The 10621-nt window shown below is 40.8% G+C and overlaps 1 long non-coding RNA gene across 1 annotated transcript in view; it reads left to right on the forward strand.

Moving 5' to 3' along the window:
* The first annotated feature begins 564 nt into the window (after window positions 1-564).
* Window positions 565-10621, forward strand: part of LOC111866746 — a 102020-nt gene continuing 91963 nt past the window's right edge. The window contains exon 1 of the long non-coding RNA XR_002843201.2: window positions 565-663. This is a non-coding gene — a long non-coding RNA (uncharacterized LOC111866746). The remainder of the gene's footprint in view (window positions 664-10621) is intronic.

The following is a 10621-nucleotide window of genomic DNA, read 5'->3' on the forward strand; positions in this document are numbered from 1 at the left end:
TACTATAGGGACATTTCGGTTGGAGATCGGCCTATTCTGGGCTTATGCACAAAATCACTGATTAAAACACAGAGTGGAAATTGACGTGTAGTTTGGTCAACAGACGTTTCGGTGAAATATATAGTCTCCATTATCAAGGCTGCTTACTGCCTGCTTCATGATGGTTTCTTGATTCGCTTATTCTTCGACCCTTAAATTTTGAGGCCACATGAGCCTCCGAAACGTCTGTTGTCTTTTACCGGAGTATGTAACGTTATATCCAAGAAAACAAGACTCCCCGTAGCAGCGGTAAGGACTTCACATACAGCAGAGTGGTAGTTAATTGTGAAAAATACAAAAGAGGAAGATTCCTAATTTGGACCTCCCGATTACAGCCTATGTTAGGGTTCTGAACTTGTAACGAGGATGAACTAAGTCAATTTGATGTACACACTCTGAGCACATATTTCCAGATAGAGATCTGTTCGTTTAAACAGGGCAACTTGTTATTGTTTTTAAAAAAGGAAGAGAACAGACGCTGTCGGCCTGTGCTTCATGTGGCTGTTTCCTGCCATCAGCCCGAGATGGATAGATGGGGTTCCCGCCGCCTCCGAGGAAGCGTTCCGTAATTGAAATTCAAGAGGCCCACTTTTCCTTCTCGAAGCATGCAACCAGGAAATACAGGTACTGGGCTTATTCGTAGAATGAATTAAAATGCTCTTTAAAATTATATTAAAGTATTTTTTCCTTGGGACTACAGCCACAGTGGACCTAGGCCTACCTCCATGAACTTCTCCGTTCACTTCGGGTTTTCTAGATCTTAGACATTCGGTAGGACTCCTTGGGTGGCTGATCAGCTCGTCGCAAGGCCTCTACCTGTAGACAAACAGAAAAACGCACACAAACATCCATGCCCTGAGTGGGATTCGAACCCACGATCCCGGCTTCCGAGCGAGCGAAGACAGTGTGTGCCTTAGACCGCTCGGCTACCGTGACCGGCTATATTAAAGTATATTCGTTACAATTGTGTTGCCCTGCGTTAGGTGCCATGGCTTGGATGTTATTTGTAATATGCAAAGGAAGGTACGTGTATTGTGTGATACAGTGCGTTACTTTTTGCTTGTACTGCAGGTTTTGTTTTGATAGGTGATATGCTTGTTATTATTATTGTAGCATGCAGATCCTTTGCAAAGCGGTGACTTTGTAAAGAACGGTCGTTGCTAGGTAATGCCCGCAACATACACCACGCAACTAAAGAATAATGGTGTTTTCTACGCGGTCCATGCCGAGGGGTTATAAGTGAGATGGAATTCAGAGCTAGTGACTACAAAAGACAGACCCGTCCTCTCGTCAGAGAAGGCGCCATACAAAAACAAGACCGAAACTGTCAAACAGTAATAAATATCTGGTAAAAAGCCCTAGATTGGGCTCGACAACAAGACTGACTGACTGACTTTGACTCTGACTTTGACCTGGTGACTACAACAAGAATAAGTTATAAAAATCAGGAAAAATGCAAATGTTTGCAAAATTTGACAAGGCAAACCCCGACACAGGAAATATATAAGTGGGTTAAACTTGGCGGCGGTCAAGCATATGACCGTTCAAGAGACTAGACTACCATTGTAGCGGGAGCTACTGAAAATAGGGCAAGATTTGCTTTACTGAGCCTGGACTGACAGATGCCTTGTATATATTGCATATACGTACATTTAATAACATGTAAAATATAAATTGTACGTACTGGCAACCGATATATTACTTCAGAATGTGATTCTGAAAAAAGAGAGACCCGTCCTCTCGTCAGAGAGGGCGCCATATATGGACAGACAGTAACTGTTAAATAAGAACTAATCTAGTCATGAACCCCAAGCAGGCCCTGACACCAAGATATATTGACTGACTGACCGTCCGTGAGCTAGTGACTAGCCCGTGTGGAGAGAGATTCGAATACCTCCATCTCCACCTCCACTCCCTGAGAGCCGTAGGAGGAGACGAAAAGGGAACCCAGTGCCTGGGGGTATAACTGGGCCACAACTTCACTTGGGATATAAATACAGAGACATGGCCCTCCAGGTTGGGGGTGCCTGAAATCTGTGAGAATGAAATATGGTCAGTAGTCCCGTGGGACTCGAACCTGAGAATGACTGCGCTGGCAAGCGCCATCAGCAATTGTAAGCAACAGACCATCCTCTCGTTACAGAGGATGTTACATAAGGACTATGACCGCAAAGGTTCCGCTGAAAAAATTGATGGTGGTGTCTCAAGGGGCTTGGCGACAAGGCGAACTGATGGGCAGTAAACAGCCTGTCTTAAAGTAACTCTGACTCTGACTCTGAGCATAGGAGTTCTGGGATTGTGGCTGGACTGTAGCGTCATGAACACAGAAACTGAAGAATTTCCATTGTTAAAATCCGTTACCAAGAAACGCCTAATAAAGGCTGAGAAGACTTTATATTTGCTGTAGTAACAGTGATATCTCAAGTGTATAATTCAGTGAGACTGTTATAGTTCCCGTGTTAAAACCCGTTACCAGGAAATGTCTATTGAAGCAGAGAACACTAGACTGTGTGTTCCGGTGATTCGTAAATTGTGGAAATAACAATAGTGTTATTGTTATTTGTAGTTACGACTCGTAAGTGGTCAATAAATCGAACATCCAACCAAAAACCCCGTCTATAGTCACGCCCAAACACGTGACATATACGCGAATACATTTAAAAGAACTAATACAGAATTTTAATTATTTCAGTGGAGATTTATGTCTTACCCATATATTTCAATTTCATTTAAGTCTATTAAATATCTTAGTTTAACCCTGATATTCAGTTATAATAGACCGTTACACTGTAGTTCGGTGTCTTGTCAGTATATCTATTTTCTCTTAAGTCTATTTAAAGTGCTACGTTAACCATGAGAATCCCTTACGATAGAATATTATATTACAGTGTCAATATATCGACCTTTCCCTTAAGCCTGTTGATTGTGCCACTTTAACTCGGCGAGTCCCTAATAACACACAATTACATCGAGCTGTGCGGTGCGTAACAGAGTCAACATACCCTGCTCTCCCCTACGGGAAACCATATCACTTCTTCATTTGTTCACTCCCTCCTGTGCCGTGGTGGCAGCACTAGTGACATGAACTTCCAAATCGGATTCGAGACTTTTCAAAGCCTCAGCAAGGTTTATTTCCCCTATCTTTCTCTGTCTACATCCTTTTCTTTTGTTTGTTCCTTTGTTTTCCAGGATCTTCTGCTTTCCATCAAGGAAGTTTGAGAGAAATCGAATTCTTTACCCTCTGTCTCACTAAGTCTATCCGGAATCCTCGAGTCAACACAGTGAGTCGACTTAATTCAGGACCGCGAGCAGCCAGATTTGTTGTTTTAATCGTCGTTGAAGGGCAACTGAGAATATGGTTCATTAAACTGAAAAATAGATACATGGCTTACGTTAGATGTTATGGGCCGATAACAATGGCCGTGTGGTCTAAGGCATGAAACATCTTCACTCGCTGACAACCTCACCGCCATCTATGAGCCGATTTTCTAGAAAATGTGGGAGCCTCGACGTCTCACAAGTCTATGGGCCTTCACGGTTTGTTACAGGGCCAGTTTTACCTATTCTATCTTAATAATCAAAATACGTAAATATTTGTAAAGACGCTCATGTAAGTTAGTGAATTATTTAGTAGAATTTGAGATACATATTGAAGAGAAATGTGCAAGTGAAGAGAAAAATTAACGTATTTTCAGAGAATGACATAGCGAAACGAACCCTTAAAAGAAAAATTCTTAAGGACACTCGAAATTGTGTAATAAAATTGCATTTTTTTCATATGATTCGTGGATCTGGAAAAGGAAATAAATCATATACGAGTAAGAAGGGCTCATGCAGCTGAAGTGCTTTTTATGAGACAGTAACGGAAGTTTTACTCAGAGATAAAAGATGGGTGGACACGCTGGAAGGTATATTAGAGTAGTGACATGCCTAACACAGATTTTTAGAAATATAGAAAATAAAAAAAAATATCTCAACGTGTTGAAAGAATGGCAGAAAATTATGTTCCAAAAAAGTGTCTTACTTCCTCTCCTCAATTCCGGAGCGCTGGCATCACGGAGCGCGTAACACGTGAACAGCAGCCCCTCGCCAGCCAATGGCAATCATTCTTTGGCCTTGTAATACATATTTGACTTTTGATATGGATTTTTTGTTATTATATAGCTACGCTGTCAGTACGGAGACTATGTAGCACTGGTGATAAGAGATTTAATGCCGGTCACAGTGACCGCGCTGTCTAAGGCACGAACTGTCTCCTCTCGCTCGAACACTGGGATCGTGGGTTCGAATCCCACTCAACCCATGGCTGTCTGTGTGGTTTATTCTGTGTTTGTGTTCTGTGCGTAGGTAGCGGCCTCGCGACGGGCTGCTCCCCCGTCCAAACCGTCCTACCGACTGTGTATAGGATTAAGAAACTGAAAAAGAGACCAAGGCCCAACGAAAGGGCTGGAGAGACATAGATAGATAGAGAAGAGATTTGATGAAAGTGGAGAAACTGATATTGGATCGAACAGTGGACAGCATGGCAGAAAGCCAGCGCTCACACCCTGAACTATTAGGTGGCCCATGAAATGTTGATGAAGATGAGACAAAAGTGAGGTGTGGGATTTGAGGTTTTCACAGCCGTGGTTATGAAAAGTATTATCTTCCGAGATATAAAGCTATATTACTGTATTTGTTGAGAGTCAAACAACGTTTCGGAATAATATATCTCAATCTTCAGTGTTGATGAGTATACTTGCCACCTACTTTAACATTGGTTTGATGATAAGCTTATTCTTCGAACCTGAAGATGGAGGCGAATATGTCCCTCTGAAACATCTGATGACTTGCAACGGACTGCATGGAGTTATATCCCAGAGTTAGGTGCACGCAGACAGTGGCGACTTAAGCCTCTGTGCCTGTTTGTCTTCTAATGGAATATACCATGTGCTGTTAGTGCACAGTCTGCATTATCAGGGCTTTCCATATCAGGCACTGCAAGTGACAGGTGCACTTCGTCATCGGTACGATTTTACAGCCATGCCACAACAGTAAAAAAAGTAGGTTATATCATATCAGCTGCGTTTCATATGCCACTCAGCTAATATGTTGAGATTAAATAATTCAAATAGAAATATATCTCTCAGTACATGCAAGTAGAAAACATAGAAGCTATGGAGCCCGTTTTATTATCTTTACAAAAGAATTATCCGCTTTGTAAAACGCTGAACAACAAATGGAACATCAGAGTGGGCTTTTTGTGACAGATCTGTGTGCAGTCCCGTTTGGAGGCTCGCGAGAGGGGGGGAAAATTCAGATGTTTTTCTGTGAAGTAATTTAATGCAGTGGGACCATATTTAGGTTGGAGGGGGTTTGAATTCCCTATCATCGCCAAAATTTCAGCGGCAACGTGAATGTCAAATGTATTGTCACGTCACTTTTTTTTCTCATTGGTGCTACAGCCTTCATTTGGGCCTAGGCCTACCTCCATGAAACTGTCCGTTTCACTTCGGTTTACTAGATCTTAGACATACGGTAGGACCCTTGGGCGGGTGATCAGCTCATCGCAAGGCCTCTACCTGTAGACAAACACAGAAAAACTCACACAATCATCCATGCCCTGAGTGGGATTCGAACCCACGATCCCGGCTTCCGAGCGAGAGAAGACAGTGCATGCCTTAGACCGCTCAGCTACCGTGACCGGCATTGTCACGTCATAGATTGACTATATAAAGGGTTTGGATTGGTAATCGGATTTTTTGAACTCTTACAACTCCTAACTGCAAGTAAGCATTATGCTCTCACTGTTCTACACACTGCACAAATCATTGTATCGACAGCACACATACAGTTTTCTGTTTGTTATATCTTCACCAGTCGTTGCCTGGTGACGTATCGCAACAGCTGCAGCTCCTGCCTTGAACTGACTGGCTTGCAACTGCTGAATTCTGAGCCTGAGTTGCAGTTACTTTACGACTGGCGGTTTAGCGCCAATCAGTTCGTCTTGGTGCTAAGCCCCTTGAGGTTCACGACCAGAATATTTTTGCAACTGAACCCTTGTTATTATAGTCCTTATGTGATATCATCTCTGACGAGAAGGCGGGTTTGTCTCTTAAGAATTAGATTCAGAGTCAGAATCAGAGCGAGACTCAGTGACGGCTGTTGTATATTTGCTTATCTCGCTGTCGTTGCCCAGCAACGGATCTACATGTCACAATATTAAATGTTGTTATGATTTATTGTTTGTTTGGGTGTTTAACGGCTCTGCAGATTATTATATTCCAATGAATGTGGAAATAAGGCCATGAATAATGGGAAAGTGTGGATATATTGACTGTATTTTAAGGTATATTCCGTCAATTATCTACAGAGACTGAGGAAAACCGCGGTAAACGTCTGTCAGATTAGCCAGTAACTCGGCTGTGATACGAAATGGCTATCAGAAGTTTATAAGTCATCGCTGGTTAAGAGAATAAGTCTGTCACTTATGTCTGTCTGCAGCAAATGTGGTTATGTGGGTTGGGTGGAGATTTGTCTTTTCAGAACTAGCTAGTTGCATCAGATCGTTAATTACCAACACGTTTTACAGTTTTTTATTTCTTTGTGGTCTATATAATGACGCTTTTATTACTCAGACCAAGTGGAATTGAACGATAAGGTAAAAGGTAAAGTAAACGCTGTGCTTAGTTAAGTAAGCACTAGGCTATGAAGGCGTATGGGGGTGTGAAAATAGAGATTCATGTAGTCTTGACCTCGGAACTAGTAGGGAATAAATGTTCAGCTTCAAACTCCGGCCGCTTTACACCCGGGAAAGTATCTCTAATACCTATTCGATGGGAGACTGGCTTCAGAACCGGTCTGGACGACGTGAAGAGGAGAAAAATCTCTCCCCCCTGGATTCGAACTCCGACCCCTCGGTTGTTCAGCTTGCAGCCAGTTGCTATACCGACTGAGCTATCCAGTCGGTGGAATCGAATGACAGGATAATTAATTAAAGGTGAATTCAGACGGACGTGAAAGGAAACAGCTTTTTCTGTTTCAAGATATGTTTGGAGTAACTGAGTAAAACCACGAAAAATCGTAACTGTGATTGTCGGTTTCCCTGCCGAGATTTGAAGCTCACATATACAACTTAGTAGAGTTACTGTGTGATCTAACTTGCTCGGTAAAATGTGTTACAAAGGAGATGTTTACAAGTTCTTCATGTTCCTCTCAGCGTGAAATGCACATACGTGTACATACACCGTTGGTGGAGGCAGTCAGTAATGAGACGCAGCAACTTAAGAGATCTCAGAGCACCAAAATGAAATGAAGAAAAGAACCATTAATATTTTCTGTACGTATTGGTCAGTTCTTTTGTGCAACTTGGTAGAAAACTCATACTACTGGGGATCTTCCAAATCTCCAACTTTACTTTCCTGTTGTCGACAATACCAACATCTCGGATATGCGAAATTCTGAGATGCGTGAAATATTAGATACATTTACTTTAATATCTCGGTGTTGAGTATGCTAATATATTTCTTAAATACAAATTAAATTCAGGTTTTTGTTGAAATATTGAGTTTGCGCATTCGTACTTTGGTTTGGTTATAATTCGTGACACGTTTACAAGCCTCTCTACTAGCAGCAGAAACGGTGTTAGAACTCACTGTCCGATCCTTCGGAACCCCCAAATGTTCTGCGAGTTCTATGAACTCTGGTATCTTCATGTTCCTGTGTCTGTTAACTTATCTTTTAACAAATCAATGAACATTTTTATGAAATTTGGTGTGAATAGCGTGCCACTGATTTCTTACCATTGGGCTAATAGTACTAGCATGGCGGTAATACGGACTCCTGTGCTTTGAGAGTGTTAGAGTCATCTCATGTTCGGTACTGACAATTTGAGGGAGATAAATTCTCGAAAATATGCAGTTTTTGTTACGGTATATTTTTTAAATTTAAAATAAGTTATCTAATACTCGAAACCTGTTGGTTTTTGGAAGCTGTATCTAATGGATCACTATCCAGGCATGTGACGCTCTGTTAATAGATCTTGACACGGTGATAATACGAAAATTTTGAGTTTTTAACTGACAAATTTAATGTGAAGGAAATCCAGAATTCCAGAAATCATCCACAGAAACGGATAAGTGGACTGTGTAGTTATTAATTTGCAGTCGCTACATCTCACCGTATAGATTCAAACATTTCGAGAGAAGCAAATTCTTCCTATAATTTTTCGTAATTTTCTAATATCCTTTCGGGTTTTGTTAGCGAACGGCTCAGAGAATTATGTAATGCGCTAGAAGTTTAGGTTGTGCTGTACAAGTCAGTTCAAGAATTCTTGAGGGACTGAGGAGCCGGCCGGGGGTTCGTCTGTCAGAGCTTTATCGCTGTCTCGCAGCCTCTCGGGTCCTCGTCTCTCAACCTGATGCCCTCCCATATTTCACAAGTTAAGTAGCCCATCAGCATTCTTCAGCGAGACGCGAGCAAAGTTTCTGCTGCCGCCTGTTAAATACCAGTCTACAGCGTCTGGACGCCCAAACAGGTCTACCAACTCCAATTCTTACCTTAAAAAATAAGTCATCTTTTATTATGGAAGAGACATGCAGGCAGTATACAGTTTTACAAATATGTAAATTATTTTATAAGCTGGAAAATGAAAATTGTGGAATTAAACCGTACTTATAAAATTAATTTTATAGAATAGAAGTTTCAACTAGCGTCTACATAAATAAATGTTGGTTGATATTGTTTGTACTTATGTTCGAATCGATTGTTTACCGAGTCGTTACCCAGCAACGGGTCTACATGTCAAAATAAAAATATTTTCTATATTTTTAACTAAATTCTTCCAGCCACTCCCTAATTATTTCTACCTAATTAAATATATATATATAATTGTGTTAGGCTCAATGGCCTTAAATATATAAATATTAAAACAGTATTTGATTTGGAGATTACCAACTACAATTATGAAAATTGTTATCTTCTGGGTTGCAACACCAAGTAGCTCTAAAAATTTCGATTTTTCAGAGAAAAATATTTCGATTTTTCAGAGAAAAATATCGCTTCAATGTTCACAGTCGAAGAGTAAGCCAAGCAAGAAACTAACAGGAAGCAGGCTACAAGCAGAGGTTGCTTCCTCGATTCTGAAGATAGAGGCAATATGTTCCCCCGAAACGTCGGACTTCTCCGAACTGCACAGGGTTAGAACTCAGAAGACACCGCTCTTCAACATCAACACTGCACATTTTCTCCAAAATTCCAACATTGTTTCATAATTGTAAATACATTTCTCCAATTATATTAATCACATTCATTTAAAGACTATGTATTTTGTCTCCAATTTCAACAGTTTCTTATAAAGTTACGTTAGAATTTATGATATGTTTATTATTTTACCGTAAAGATTATTTGCCTAATTTACACGTATTTTGTCTTAAATACCAACGGTTCCCAATAATTGTAACGTAACTAGCACCGTGAGAGAGAGTCCTTGAGAAGCTAATAGCCGCTCACCTGTTCAAGAATTTCTTCCCGTTTCGTGTAACGCGAAGCCTCGTTGTTGTTTCCAAAAGGGCCCACGACTGGTCCCTACTCAGATATTGTAAACTTGAACAGTATGAGGGCAGGCACAGGAATTTTTAATTAGCTGTCTCTTTATGCCGAGGAACTGTTATCTCAGTACTTACAACCCAGGATTCAGAACCACCCCTTTTCGGTTTTCCATGACTGATTATTCATTAGACTAAAATCACGCGTAACCTCCTGGAGGCAATCTGAGGACGCATCGTGAAGTGTTGACCAGTGACCTTTTTGAGATGGAGTAATTGGTACTTAAATAAATACAGCTGTATTATATTTAAGCATCCTGTTGCACTCTATACGATAAATGATAAAAACTCCGTCCCAAGTGCAAACAATATATTATGTGTCCTTGATCTTGCTCCTTTACACTACATGTTTCCGCCTCAGACGGCCATCATCAGGTGTATAACACTCACGTTGCTGTCACACTGCACCCAGCCCAAAATTTAACATTTAAAAACATTTTGCTTGTTATTATCAACATCTACTTCGTTCATATCTGTCTGGTTTGTAGATTATTTTACACACGTTAGTTTTGACTTTCCTGTAGTAGCACTATAAAATCTTTATTTCTAATTTTAAAATCCTTTAAATTTTTTCTCTAAATTTTAAAATTTAGTAGTGAAGTAACATTGGGCAAGGTTAGTACTTGTGTGGGTGGCCGCTTGGAAACGGCACGTGATGTTGCCTGTCCTCTTCTTGCCGGTCACAGTTACCGCGCTGTCTAAGGCATGAAATATCTTGATGACTCGTCCTTGCCCGCTGAAACGCTGGGTTCGTGGTTCGAATCCCATTGAAGACAGGGATGTCTGCGTGCGTTTATTCTGTGTTTGTGTTGTTCTGTGAGTAAGTCGCGGCCTTGCGACTGGTCGATCCCCCATCCAAGGAGTCCAACCGACTGTGAATAGGATTAAGAAACTGAGAAGGGTCCAAGATTCAACAAAAGGCTGCAGGACAATAGATAAATAAAAACTGTTACATAAATATGTATAATAATAATAATAATAATAATAATAATAATAAT

The sequence above is a fragment of the Cryptotermes secundus genome, unplaced genomic scaffold (genome assembly GCF_002891405.2).
Source record: "Cryptotermes secundus unplaced genomic scaffold, Csec_1.0 scaffold213, whole genome shotgun sequence".
NCBI classification, from domain to species: domain Eukaryota; kingdom Metazoa; phylum Arthropoda; class Insecta; order Blattodea; family Kalotermitidae; genus Cryptotermes; species Cryptotermes secundus.